The sequence below is a fragment of the Colobus angolensis genome, unplaced genomic scaffold (genome assembly GCF_000951035.1).
Source record: "Colobus angolensis palliatus isolate OR3802 unplaced genomic scaffold, Cang.pa_1.0 Scaffold253, whole genome shotgun sequence".
NCBI classification, from domain to species: Eukaryota; Metazoa; Chordata; class Mammalia; order Primates; family Cercopithecidae; genus Colobus; species Colobus angolensis.
Window position 1 is genome coordinate 2,705,188 of NW_012115744.1, and position 15,012 is coordinate 2,720,199.

The following is a 15,012-nucleotide window of genomic DNA, read 5'->3' on the forward strand; positions in this document are numbered from 1 at the left end:
CAGGCTGAAGAGATGGGGAAATGAGGATTTGTTCTGTGAGTATAAAGATTCAATTATTCAAGATGAATGCATTCTAGAGATCTTCTGTACAACATAGTGCCTACATGTAACATTGTGCACTTTAAAATGTTACTAAGAGGGAAGATCTCATGTAGTGTTCTTGCCACATGAACACAAACACACACATATATGTATGAACACACATACATGCACACACACACAAACAATTATAAGGACATGGGGAAATTTTTGGAGATACTGGATAGGTTTTTTCCCTTGATTTTGGTGAGAGCTTCACAGGTCTATGCATATGTCCAAACTCATCAAATTGTATACATTAATTATGTACAGTTTTGTTCTATATCATCTATATTAGTCTGTTTTCACGCTGCAATAAAGAACTATCTGATACTGGGTATTTATGAATTAAAAAAGTTTTAATTGATTCACGGTTCCACAGGCTTAACAGGAAGCATGACTAGGAAGCCTCAGGAAACTTACAATCATGGTGGAAGGCAAAGGAGAAGCAAGCACATATTACCATGGTGGAGGAGAAGAGAGAGAGCAAGCAAGCGGGGAACTGCCACACACTTTTAAACCATCAGATATCGTGAGAACTCACTCACTATCACGAGAACAGCATGGAGGAAATCCACTCCCACAATCTAATCTCCTCCCTTCAGGTCCCTCCCCTGACGCATGGGGATTACAATTTAACACGAGATTTGGATGGGGACACAGAGCCAAATCATATCATCCCACTCCTTGCCCTTCACAAATCTCAGGCCCTTCTCACATTTCAAAACCAGTCATGCCTTCCCAACAGTCCCCCAAAGTCTTAACTCATTCCAGCATCAACTGAAAAGTCCAAGTCCCCAGTCTCATCTGAGATAAGGAAAGTCCTTTCCGCCTATGATTCCGTAAAATCAAAAACAAGTCAATTACTTCCGAGATACCATGGGGATACAGGCATTGGGTAAATGTTCCCATTCCAAATGTGAGAAATTGGCCAAAACAAAGGGACTACGGGCTCCATGCAAGTCTGAAACTCAGCAGGGCAGTCATTAAGTCCTAAAGCTCCAAAACAATCTCCTTTGACTCCAGGTCTCATATCCAGGAATGCTGATGCAACAGCATTTGGATGGGGAGGGGTGGTCCCAAGGTCTTGGGCAGCCACCAGAGAGGCTGGGACTACAGGTATGAGTCATCACACCAGGCCTACCTAAAGATTAATAATCAGTCTATGCCCTAAGCAATCCCAGCCATAAGCAGTATCTGAAGATTAGGTAAAGGCGCAATGTGCCTGCAGATGGACCCTAAGTCCATTTCTGCCACTTCAAAAGTTATTGCAGTGAGCTTCAGTTCTAGCCAGTGCTTTCCACACAAATCTGCAAATATGTCTTTTTTCTGAACTTTAGGTCTATGGAGAAAAGATGGAAAGGCCCAAAATGACTGCTGAACATGATATATAATGACAGCTGGCACTTAAAGACTTTGTTAGCCCCCTGGTATTAGGAAATCCAGGTGAAATAAAGGCCCTGATTATGCTAAGGGTTGCAAGGATGTCCAATAATATTTGAATTTCAAATAAACAACAAATAAGTTTAACATAACTATGTTATAAATATTGCATGGAACCCACTTTCACTAGAAAAATATATCTTTAACTGAAATTTGAATTTAACTAAGTATCTTGTATTTTTATTTGTTAATTCTGGTAACCAATATATCTCACATGAACTCTTGCAAAAGTATCCAAAACGCATTTCTGATCACATGTTTCAAGGGCTGCTTCTTGCTTAAGAAAAGACCTCTGGTTGTCCTGAAATTTGAGGTGCTTGTAGGTCTGCTGTCAGCTCAACTTTGCATCTTCTTTCTCCAGGATGCCCCTCCCACACCATTTTTAGTCATGCAAAATCTCCTGTACTTCTGAGCAGGTCATATGTTTCTCTGTTTCTCCATCTTCTCGAAGACTGTCTTCTCACCTGAGTGGCCATTGCTCACTTTTCTCTTTGTAGAAACTGTCTTCAAAATCTAGGTCAAATATCATACATCCATGATTCCTTGGCTGGCTCTCCAAAGGTCAAATAGTAATTTTTAAAAAATTAATAACCTCTGTCTTCTTGTCTATGAACAGAAATGCATCATCAGTGCTGAGTCAGAAGGACTAAAAGATTTAAGGTTTCAGAAGCCCTGGGATATCTGGGAATGGGAAGGCCAGAAGAGTACCCATCAAAAGTTAGGGAGGCTGACCTGAGGGCCTCAGACTGAAAGCACCAAGGCAGTTGGTTCTCATGAGCTCTCTGGGGACGGGGACTGTGAGAATCCCCATAACTGGTGGGAGCTCCTACCAGCTCACTCAAGCTACAGCCTCAGGCACGTGGCCCTCAGAGCCATGCTGGCCAGTCACACAGCCCTGCATATTGTTCCTGAGAATGACTGCTCTTTTCACACCTGGGGGAGTGCCTCTCATTGGTCCACTCAAATGTGGAACTGCAGGTAGAAGGGATATTGGGCAATGCAGTTCCCAACTTGTTTTTGGCATACAGAAAGGGGCGTGGCAGGGCCGGTCTACAGAATGCATTTTAGCACATCACCTTTGCTTCAAAGACATCATCTCGACTTTTGTAATTTTATTAACTGGATTTGTAAATTTACCTTGGATGGGGATGGCATCTTACGTGTTCTTTGATTTGAAATTCCCAGCATAGTGCTTAGCAAATCTTCAATAAATGAACAAATAAATCAAACTTAAAAGTATAGCAGAAGGCCTAGAGTCTATCCTCAGCTCCACATATTATGCTTGTTATTTTGCCAAAATCACTAATCACAAGCCTTCATATTTGCATCATTAAAACTATGTAAACGTCTCCATCCCACACACGCATACTTTTTTTAAATTAACAGTTGTGAGTGCTATCACTCTGTAAGTGATAGAGATAGCTCTGTAGGCTGAAACAGCTGTTTACAAAAATAAGATCTCTTTCAAAAAAGATGTTAACAATTTTAATTATACCACATTTAAGCAGCAGAAAGGGGATTTATTTTGCCCTCTGCATTATGGTTTCCTTTTGTATGATGTTCCAGCCATTTCTTAGTAAATAAATGAATTAATTCAAAATTATTGCTTCAAAATTATGATTTATTGCTGTCATAGACAATTAGAAAAGCCACGTACCCATGCTTCAAAGAGTAAACACAAGAGGAGTTTTCTCCTACTGTGACAATATGCCATATTTGGAAAAATCAAGATGAACAACTTAATAAACCTTTGAAAACTGTTGCCATCACTTTTGGTCACCGTCACTGTACAGGATTATTTGCAGGGCTTCTGGGGTACACTACTTATTTTCCTCTACTTTCCTGCCATCAGTTACCTTAGTTTGCCTTCATTTACTGAGTAAGGCAAAATGCTGTCATAAACGTTTCTTATGATCTATGTTATACGCCACTGGTATAGTTGGCAGAGGACATTACCTCACAAGGGAGGTGGCCTGGGTATTAACATCATTATTAGTTCAAAGGAGATGCTTTACCTTCCTTCCAGTTCTTAGGTGCTTTTTCATCTTGAAAATAACTTCATTCAGATAATAAGGATTCTAATATTCTGTTCTGCTCAAACTTTTTATTAATATATAAATTATAACTTTACATATTTTGTACCACTTGATAGAAAGATATAAAATGTGTTTTAATAGGGTCTGGAAAATCACAATTACTGTTATTTCATAATTTAGATTAATTGCAGAATCAGATTTCCCAGCAATAAACTAGTAGTTGAAACTGAATGAGGAGGTAACTTCATGGAAATGATGAAATAAGAAGCCCCATCAATTGATTTCTCCATGGAAACAATCTTGAAGCTGCCAAGAAACTGACCATAACAGCTTTTTCAAAATTCTCAGATCTCATGGAAACCTCACAATACCAAGGGAGTGTTTAGTGAAGAAAGAAGCTTCAAAGTGTCATTAAGATGTAGTTATGTCCGTTTTGTTTACCTATCTAACTTTCCCTAATCCCTAGGCTCATGGCAGCGCCCCTCAGTCTGGAGGCTTTCCGGGAAGCATCTGATTAAAGAATTTAAGACATATAGTAGCTACTTATAGAGCTCTGGGGCATGGGATCATAGATGAGGCAAGCAACAGAGATTACCACAAGCCTGGGAAGAAGGAGGCTGAGAAGGAAGCTTCTTTGGGGAAACATACTTTGAAGGGTTTCCAGATGTACCAGGAAATATGAAGTACACTATTTATGCTCAGGACTGGTCATACACTCAGAAAAAATCTAAGAGTACCCTAGTATTGTAAGTCTAATATTGGGCTTCATGTAAACAGAAAGTGAAGGCTAAGGCAGAGTCACACATGGCTTGACCTAAAGGATTACCTCAGCTCAGAGCCTGTCTTCAAAGATTGGGAGACTTTTTTTTTTCTTTTAGACTCCAAGCATTTCATCGACTCTCTCTCAGGTAACTGGCTAACTGATGAGATAACAGAATAGAAACTTTGGTGGCAATATATGAGAAGAAATATAATATTTGCAAAAGTAGTTTGGAAAAGTCACTGAACAAATAGATGACTGCAAACCTCAACAATACACAATAGCAAATTCTGAAGTGGAGGAAAGACTCATTTCTAGTATTACTACATTCAAAGTGCCAAATTTCAACCAAAAATTATAAGACATATAAAAAAATTGGAGGCTGGACATGGTGGCTCATGCCTGTAATCCCAGCACTTTGGGAGACGGAGGCAGGTGGATCACTTGAGGTCAGTAGTTCAAGATCAGCCTGGCCAACATGGTGAAACCTCACCTCTACTAAAAATACAATAATTAGCCAGGTGTGGTGGCACACACCTATAGTACCAGCTGCTCAGGAGGCTGAGGCAGGAGAATCGCTTGAACCCAGGAGGCAGAGGTTGCAGTGAGTCGAGATTGTGCCACTGCACTCCAACCTGGGCAACAGAGAGAGACTCCATCTCAAAAAAATAAAAATTAAAATAAAAACTATGGCTCATTCACAAGAAAAAAGAAGAAAAGAAATTTACAGAAATTGTATCCAAGGAAGCTCAGGCATTTAACTTACTAGACACTTTAAATCAACCATCTGAAATACGTGCAAACACCAAGAAAAACCAATTAATAAAGAACTGAAGAAAACCAGGAGAATGATATATAAACAAGTCAAGGATATCAATAAAGATATAGTATAAAAACAAACAAAATTGAAATTTGGATACTAAAAAGTATGACTGAAATGAAAAATTCACCAGAAGGGTTCAACAGCAGATTTAAGTAGACAGAAGAAATAATCAGTAAACTTAAAAATAGGACAATAGAGATCACTCACTGTGAAAAGAGGAAGCAAAGCAAGCAAGTCTCTGTAGGATAATTCATTGGTTCTTTTGGTCTCAGGCCACCATTTTGTAACTTGCTCTTTTATACACTGCCTTCATGACTTGAAAGAATTAACGCATCTTCAAAATTCTGCTCTGTACCTAACAGCAGAGTCTGAAAACATAAGAATTATAGCATGCTTCCTCTTTTTGTCTCTCTAAAGCCCTTCTATGAAGTAAATAGGTCAAATCTTTTCCATCAAAGTTGAAATGGCTTGCCATGGGGTCTAGATAAGACTAGAAACTGGACTACCCAAATTTCTTCAAAATCTAAGTATTGCTTTAGACCTATCCACAGCAGCTTTGTGTTCAGAAGTAGAAACAACTTTGTCAAAGTGTTCTAGCAAGTAAGATTGTTTTAAATAGAAAAGAATGTATTCTAATGCATCATGACAAAGTGATTAAAAATTTACATTTTAGTATATTTCTGCCAAATTTGACTCTCTCTGATTAAATTGTCTTTCTTATACAGCTTTGGGAATTTTACAAAACATAAGATTGTCAGTCCAGTTCTTTACAGAAAAAAGTTTGATGGGTAATTTCCATTCTCTTCTTTATTATCAGAAAGACATGATAATTATTATCATGCTTCTTTTAGCAACTTTAAAAGTAAGACAAATATTTTCAGTATTTTGTATGAGCTACTTATTGTACCAGTTCCAGGCAGGCATGGTTTTCTGTAATTCTAGTGGGAACATAGGGAGGAAAGTTAACTGAATTTATATATGAGGAAATTAAAGTGAATAACTTAAGAAATTAGCTCAAGTATACACAGCCAGAAAAATGACTGGTCCAAAACATGAAATTAGACCACCAAATCCCTAGGTCATGTTCTTTCTGTTAGGCTTAATAACTGCCGAAATGCAAGCCCTTAGTTTGCAGTCTTTAATGCAGATTTTCTTTTCTATGTTTAAACCTTATAGACGTTACTGACATCAGATGAAATTCTGTCTTCTCCCTGGGCAGAGAAACACTTTTAAGATATTCCCTAAATAATAGATGAGCACAAGGCTAGATGCACAGCACTCAGACAGAAAGAGGAGACAAAAAACATTGCGGGCCAACTCTGCAATTGCACCTAAGTCATCTCATCAACTCCTCACAGCACATGACATTACAGCTGAGGAGACTAGGCTAGAGTTCCCCCAGAGCTTCCTAAAACCTCTAAGTTCACACCTGTGTGTCCTCTTGCATGTGTGTAGCTTGGGGACAAAGGTGTCCAGGGCAGGTGGTCAAAGCCAGAGGAATCACTTTTAATTCGAATCTTTTTCTACTATGCTTTTTTAATTTGCTGCGATGAACAAATCAGAATTACTTTTAGAAAACAATGCATTTTCTATTCTACCTCATTTCAAATTGTTTAGTAAAGAGGAAGATCAGCAGTCACATGATCTCTTTGAAGGGTCAAAAGAATGGAACTGAACACAAATAAGCAGCACAGTTATTTCAATAATTTCTCAAACACACTGGGCAAGGTTTGGGGTCTTTCATTCTAGTGTTTATTAACTGGTCAATAAAACAACAGAAAATACAAATGAATTAAACCAAATATCTCAAACAAGCTCATGGAGAAAAGTTCTGTGTCATTGTATTAAAACCTCACATTTTAGTTTTTTGATACAAGTTTTAAGAAGCAAGGAAATATTTAGAGAGAAATTTAACATGTTTAACAACAATTTGTGGAAATGTAGCAATAGCAAACACTTAACTTAGCACTAGAAACTTGTAATTATTTTCCTGACCATTAATTTCCACACTAACAACAGATAGTAAAAGTAAAAGACAGATACTCACCAGCAAGCAGCTCAAGGTAGAATGGGAAGGGATGCACCAGAAATGGTGAATAATAATAAGAGAGAATTTTTAGATAAGTGAAGTAAATTGTGCCTCTTTCAACCTTCTCAAACTTTGTTGTGTTTTTAATGAAATTCTAAGTATCAACCCCTTGAATCATATTTCCATATAGTAATGTAATAAATGTTTTTAAAATTTACGAAACTTCTTCCCAAACTGCATTTCCAGTTAGTAATTAAAATCAAGTTATTTTATCTCTCCTAATACTTTACCTTCGACATGACTTAAAATTAAATATGAAAAATAAAAGCATAAAAATCTTATTTTTAAAAAGGAAAAATATTCTATAGATATTGAATATTTTCAATAGAAAAAGATCTTTACATTTAAAAAATAGAAGAAATCACAAAAGATAATTCTATACTTTAACATAAAACTTAAAAAGTAATATATAAACTTTCAGTTTCTAGTCTAATAAGAAAGGAGCTTAGAAGCCACCACTCATACCCACACAACTAGAACAAAGCTGAACAAACTGAAAATCAATAATGTTTTTTAGATCCATCAGATAATAGAGGCCATAGGGCACATTGCCTGAAAAACTGGAGAGGCAGGTACCAAGAGTCACAGAGCTGGGGCAGAGGCTCACAGCTGAGCTAATACTTGAACTGCAATTAGCAAATACTGGCGACCCAAAGTGGAATAGCTTGAAAGTTAAAAACACCAGGGGATCGAATATTAGAGGAATCCACATACTTTCTTGCGTTTTACCTCCAGGAGCCCCACCAGGTTCTCAGAATTATTACAGAAAAATTCCCCCAAGCTTCCAGCAGAGGGGAGGAAAAGTAACCATTTTGAAATATGCTCAAAGAATTCTTTTTTCCTTAACAAAGTCCAGCCCACAGGCAAACTATTTCACTCAAGACCAACAACTGACTTGGGTCTTACTAGCCTTACAAATATGGGGGAAGAAAAATATCCAACTCAATCCCTGCTAGCTTTTGACTTGGGGAAAGGAAAATACCAAAATCTAGTCATTTCTAGCCTTCTTTTCTTACCTAAATGGAAATGGGAGGGAACTAGGAAGTAATTCTAAAGGTCACAGCCTAGAGGCAGGGTCTCACTAAGAGAGTAAGATTGAATGATGGTATTGCAGGAGACATCCCCCTCAACGCCTCCACATCAGTTAGCCATTTGTATAATAACAGGGAATTACAGATAAAATGACCACAAGGTTCGGCTGGCTGGGTAATCCCAGCACTTTGGGAGGCCGAGGCAGGCAGATCACGAGGTCAGGAGATCGAGACCATCCTGGCTAACACGGTGAAACCCCATCTCTATTAAAAATATTAAAAAAAAAAAATTAGCTGGGCATGGTGGCGGTCACCCGTAGTCCCAGCTACTCGAGAGGCTGAGGCAGGAGAATGACATGAACCCGGGAGTTGGAGCTTGGAGTGAGCCGAGATTGCCCCACTGAACTCCAGCCCAGGAGACAGAGCGAGACTCTGTCTCAAAAAAAAAAAAAAAAAAAAAAAATGACCACAAGGTTCAAACCCTATATAAGGAGGAGTCTCCAAGACAACGGAAAAGATAATCCAAAATACTAGAGAAACTGTTAGCTTCTGGCACCTAGAGCAAGAGAAAACAGTATACACACCTACAATTGAGCCAGCTAAATGTAAACCTCACACGAAAGGCCTGTTTATTTCAGTTCCTTTTACCTGATACATTAGGTCTGACTCTCAAAATAAAGTTACAAGGCATGAAAAAGGCAAAAAACAAATTAAAAAGCAAAACAAACTAAGCAAAAACAAAACAAAACCAAAAATAAAAACAAAAAAACCTTAAAGACATAAAATATCAGAATCAGACTCAGATACACCAGGGATTATAAAACTATCAGTCCAGGAATGTAAGTTAACCATGATGAAAATATGCTAAGGATGCTATTGGAAAATTGATCAACAAACAATAACAGATGGAAAAAGTAAGCAGAGAGATGGAAACTGTAAGAAAAAATAAAAAAGAAAGGCTGGAGATTGAAAAAAAGAAAAAAAAGTAACGTAGACATGAAGAAAGCCTTTGATGGGATCGTCAGTAGATGGGACACAACTGGAGAAAAAAATAGTGAGCTTGAAACATGTCAACAGACACTTCTCAAACTGAATAAGCAAAAGAAAGAAAGACAAAAAGAAAGAAACAATAAGAAAACAGAAAACAGACTATCCAATAACCGCTGGAAAAGTACAGAAGGTATAATAGATCCATAATGGGAATAGCAAAAGAAGAAAGAGAGAAAGAAACAGAAAAAATTAGTAGAATTAATAATGACTTCAGTAATGAAGAATTTTCCAAAATTAATGACAGACACCAAACTACACATCTAGGAAGCTCAAGGAAAACCAAGCAAGATAAAGCCTTTCTTTTTTTTTTTTTTAAAAAAAAAAAAAAAGCATCTAAGCATATCATATTCAAATTTCAGAAAAATCAAAGAGAAAGAGAAAATTTTGAAAGAAGTCACAGATGGGGAAATGCCTTACCCAGAGAGGAACAAGGAAATGTATTATGTTAGAATTCTTTCTGGAAATCATGCGAGCAGAAAGAGGAGTGGAGTGAAATATTTACATTATTGAAAGAAAAGACACACACTTGAAATTCCATATCCAGTAAAATTATCCTTCAGAAATGAAGAAATAAAGGTGTTTTCAGAAAAAAATTGACAGAATTTGTCACCAGGAGGCCTGCCTTTCATGATACGTTAAAATAATGTCTTCAGAGGAGGAAAATGATACAGGTAAGAAACTTGTATCTACATAAATAAAGAAAGAGCATTTTTTAAAAAATCAAGAAAGGGCCTTGTGTGGTGGCTCATGCCTATAATCTCAGCACTTTGGGAGGCCAAGGCAGGCAGACTGGTTTGAGCTCAAGAGTTTGAGACCAGCCTGGGCAACACGGCAAAACCTTGTCTCTACGAAAATACAAAAATTACCTTGGCATTGGTGGCTCGTGCCTATAGTCCCAGCTACTCGGGAGGCTGAGGCTGGAGAATCACTTGAGCCTAGGAAAGCAGATGTTACAATGAGCCGAGAGAGTGCCACTGCACTCCAGCCTGGGCAATAGAGTAAGACCCTATCTCAAAAAAAAAAAAAAAAATTCAAGACAAACTAAAATCTTTTATTTTTCTTATTCTTAATTAGTGTAACAGAAAATAATTTTTTTCAAAATAGCATTAGCAGCAATGTACTATCTAGTTATCACATAGATAAGTAAAATGAGTGACGGAAATACTGTAAGGAACAGGAGAAAAATTTAGGAATATGCAGTTACAGGTTAGCTGCATTATCTAAACATCAGTAGATAATGCAGCATTAATTATCAGTACATAATGCATGCTCTCAAATTATAGCATTATTTGAGAGTGGAGTTAGATTGATTATAAATGTATATTGCAAATGCTAAGGCAACAAGTAAAATGAAATATAAAGTAAACAAAATGAAATAATAAATTAAATTAAATTATAATTAGTATGATAAAAGAGAATCGATAATGGAATCATATGAAACACTCAAGTAAAACCAAAAAAGGCAGAAGAAAAGAATAGAAGATCAAAAAATAAGAAACAAACAAAGAACAACGGCAACAAATAGAAAACAATTACAGATAATGTAGACATTAATCCAACTATATCATTAATCACAGTAAATATGAATGGCCTAATATGTCAACTAAATATACCAACTAAAAGGCAGAAACTTTCAAAGTGAATAGAAAAACAAAAGCCAGCTATGTGTTGTCCATAAGTATATAAAGCCACAAAAGAGCTAAAAGTAAAGGCATAAGGAAAAACATATTATGATTACAATAATCAAAAGAAATCATGAGTAGTTCTATAAGTCTCAAACAGAGCAGACTTCAGAGTAAGGAAAATTATCAGAAATGAAGAGGGACATTACATAGTGATAAAGTAGTTGACATGGTTTGGCTCTGTGTCCCCACAAAAATCTCGTCTTGAATTGTAATATCCACTTGTAGGGGGTCACGGGGATCTGGTGGGAGGTGATTGGATCGTGGGGGCAGTTTACTCCATGCTGTTCTCATGATAGTGAGTTCTTATGAGATTTGATGGTTTAAAAGTGTGTGGCAGTTCCCCTCTCACTTTCTCTCTCTCCCTCCTGCTCCACCATGGTAAGATGTGCTTGTTTCCTTTTCACCGTCCACCATGATTGTAAGTCTCCTGAGGCCTTCCAGTCATGTTTCCTGTAAAGCCTGTGGAACTGTGAGTCAATTAAATCTCTTTTCTTAATAAATTACCCAGTCTCAGGTAGTTTTTTTATAGCAGTGTGAAAACAAATATAGTGGCCAGTTTCCCAACAAGTCATAACAATCCTCAATGTGTATGCACCTAAGAATATAGCCCCAAAATATTTTAAGTGTAAACAGAACTGCAAGGAGAAATAGACAACTCTACTGTTATGGTTAAATATTCGGTGACCCTCCATTTATAATTAACAGACCCAGCAAGCTGAAAATATGTAAGGACAGAGTTTAAATGAACACCACCGCCAATCAATTGAATCTAATTGATATCTATAGAACACTTCTTTCAACAACAGCATAGTACAGACTCTTCTCAATCTCACAGGAAATACTCACCAATAAATTATACCAATACTATTCAATCCCTTTTTAAAAATATGAGAGTAATTTTCTTAGTAATTCTATGAAGACTGCATTAGTGTGGAAACAAAATCAAGCAGAGACATTACAGAAAAGGAAAGCTACAAGCCAGTATTTCTCATGAACATAAATATAAAAACCCATAAATTGATAGAACAGAAATAACAAAACATTGGCAAATTGAATGCAACAGTTTATACGCCATAACCAAGTGGAATTTATCCTAGGTTTGAAAAGCCCTTTGAACATTAGGAAATCAATCAATTTAATCAATAACATCAATATACTAAATAATAAAACATATATTCATTATAAAAATAATGCAAAAAAAGCATTTGACAAAATCCAATATTAATCCATGATAAAAAACTCAGTAAGGTAGAAAGAGAGGTAAATTGCCTCAACTTCATAAAGAACATTCATAAAAACTTACAACCGACATCATACTTAATGGTGAGACACCAGATGTTTGCCTCATAAGATCAGGCTAAAGCAAGGATATATCCTTTCATTGATCTTAGTCAACATCATACTGGAAATCCTACTTAGTGAAACAAGAAATAAAAATAAATCAAAGGTATATACAACAGGAAAGAAAAAAATAATACCAGCTTTGTTTGCAGATGACATAATGGTTTATGTACAAAATCTCAAAAAATGAAAATCCAACCTAGAACTAATAAGTAATTATAGTAAGTTTACAGGTACCATATTAATATACAAAAGTCAATTCATTTCAAAGATAATTGATATTTAAAATTTTAAACTACAACAGAATTTACACTAGCACAAATAAATGAAATCCCTGAGTATTAAAGAACTATCTATAATATCCATATGAGGATACTATAAAGCTCTAATGAAAGAAATCAAAACTCTAAATAAATGGAGAGATAGTCCATTTTGAGAGATAGAAAAACTTAATATTGTCAAGATATAAGCTCTTGCCAACTTGATCTATATATTCATTGTAATTTCAACCAAATTTAAAAGGTTTTTTGTATCTATTAACAAAGTGATTCTAAAGCTTATACGAAAAGCCAAAAGACTCAGAATCGCCAATAAAATGCTGAAGAAGTACAAAATTGGAAGCCTGACACTCCCCAACTTTAAGACTAACTATAAACAACGATAATCAAGGCAGTGTGATATTGGTGAAATAGTAAACAAATAGATCAATGTAACAGAATGCAGTGCTCAGGAATTGACTTATACAAATACATTCAACTAATCTTTTACAAAAGAGTAAAGGTAATTCAATGCAGAGAGGATTCAACAAATTGAACAAATGGTGCTGGAAAAACTAGGTATCTATATACAAAAAAAAATAAACGTAGATGCAGACTGCACCTTTTTCAAAATTAACTCAAAATGTATCATAGATCTGAATGTAAAATGCAAAATTATAGAACTTCTAGAACATAATGTAGGAAAAATCCAGGTACCCTTGGATTTGGTGACAGTTTTTTAGATACAACACTACAATTCATGAAGGAAAAAAAAACGGCAAGGTGGACTTCATTCGAGTTAAAAATCTCTACTCTGTGAAAGATAATGTCAATAGAATGAGAAGACAAGCCACAGACTGAGAGAAAATATTTGTAAAACACTTACTAATAAAGAATTTGCATCCAAAATATATGAAAAGTTCTTAAAACTCAAGAGTAAGAAAGCAAACAAGCCAATAAAAAATGAAAAAAAAAAATGAACAGAAACCAAAGAGGATATGCTGATGGCAATTAAGCATATTAAAAGATGTCAAACATCATGTATCATTATAGAATTGCAAACCAAAACTATGATGAGAAACCATCACACACCTATGAGAATGGCAAAAACCCAAATAACAGCAAACACCAAATACTGGCAAGGTTGTAAAGGAACAGGAACTCTCATTCATTGCTGGTGGAAATGAAGGATGGTCCAGCCACTTCAGAAAACAGTTTGACCTTTTCTTAAAAACCAAACATATTCTTATCACACAATGCAGCAATTACACTCCTTGCCATTTGTCCAAATGAGGTGAAAAACCTGCGTCCACAGAGAAACCTTACATGGATATTCATAATTGCCCAAACATGAAAGCAACCAAGATGTTCTTCAGTAGGTGAATGAATAATCTATGTTACATCTGTATATTGAATATTACTCAGTGATGAAAATAAATAAGCTAGCAAGTCATGAAAAAATAAGAAGTAACTTAAATGGCTATTACTAGGTGAAATAAGTCAGTCTGAAAAGTCTACATACTATACGATTCCATTTTAGGGCAGTAAAATTATCATGTATGATACTACAGTGGTAGGTACATGTCGTTATAATTTTGCCAAAACTTTTAGGACTGCACAATAGGAAGACTAAACCCTAATATAAATTATAAACCCAAGTTAATAGCAAACTTAAGTTAATAGCAATGTATTGATATTGGTTCATTAATTTTAACAAATGTTAAACTATAATAGTTGTGGTGGTCAATTTTGTGTCAACCTGACTGAGACACTGGGTGTCCAGTTATTTGGTCAAATGTTGTTCTGGGTATATATCTGAAGGTGCTCTAGATGAGAACATATGTGTTGGTAGACTGAATAAAGCACATTGCCCTCCCCTCTGGGGATGACCCGCATCCAATCAACTGAAGATCTGAATAGAACAAAAAGACTGAGCAAGAAGAGATTCCTCCTGCCTGGCTGCCTTAACCAGGACGTTGGTCCTTTCCTGACTTAAACTGAAACATGGGTTCCTTTTAGGTTTGAGTCATAGGCTTTTGGACTACAACTTACACCCTCACCCTCCTCTGGTTCTCAGGCCTTTGGACTTGGGCTAGAACCACATTGGCTCTCCTGGTTCAGGCTGCCAGATTCACACTAGAATTACACCATCACTTTTCTTTGTCTCCAACTTGCCTGGTATATATCTTGGGACTTCTTTACCTCCATAATCATCATAATCACTTAAACCAATTTCTTTCTTTCTTTTTTTTTCCTTTTGTTGAGACAGAACCTCGCTCTGTCACTCAGGCTGGAGTGCAGTGGCACAGTATCAGTTCACTGTAATCTCTCCCTCCCAGGTTCAAGTGATTCTCCTGTCTCAGGCTCCAGAGTAACTGGGATTACAGGCACAAGCCACCATGCCTGGCTATTTTTTGTA

General features: G+C 36.4%; 1 long non-coding RNA gene across 1 annotated transcript; it reads right to left on the reverse strand.

Annotated features, from left to right (window-relative positions):
* Positions 1-421: 421 nt before the first annotated feature.
* Positions 422-9,953, reverse strand: LOC105515076. Its single transcript, XR_001002260.1, has 3 exons — positions 9,837-9,953; positions 5,348-5,508; positions 422-2,127 (listed from the first exon to the last, which is right to left on the reverse strand). It is a non-coding gene; the product is annotated as an uncharacterized LOC105515076 (long non-coding RNA).
* Between the last annotated feature and the right edge of the window lie 5,059 nt (positions 9,954-15,012).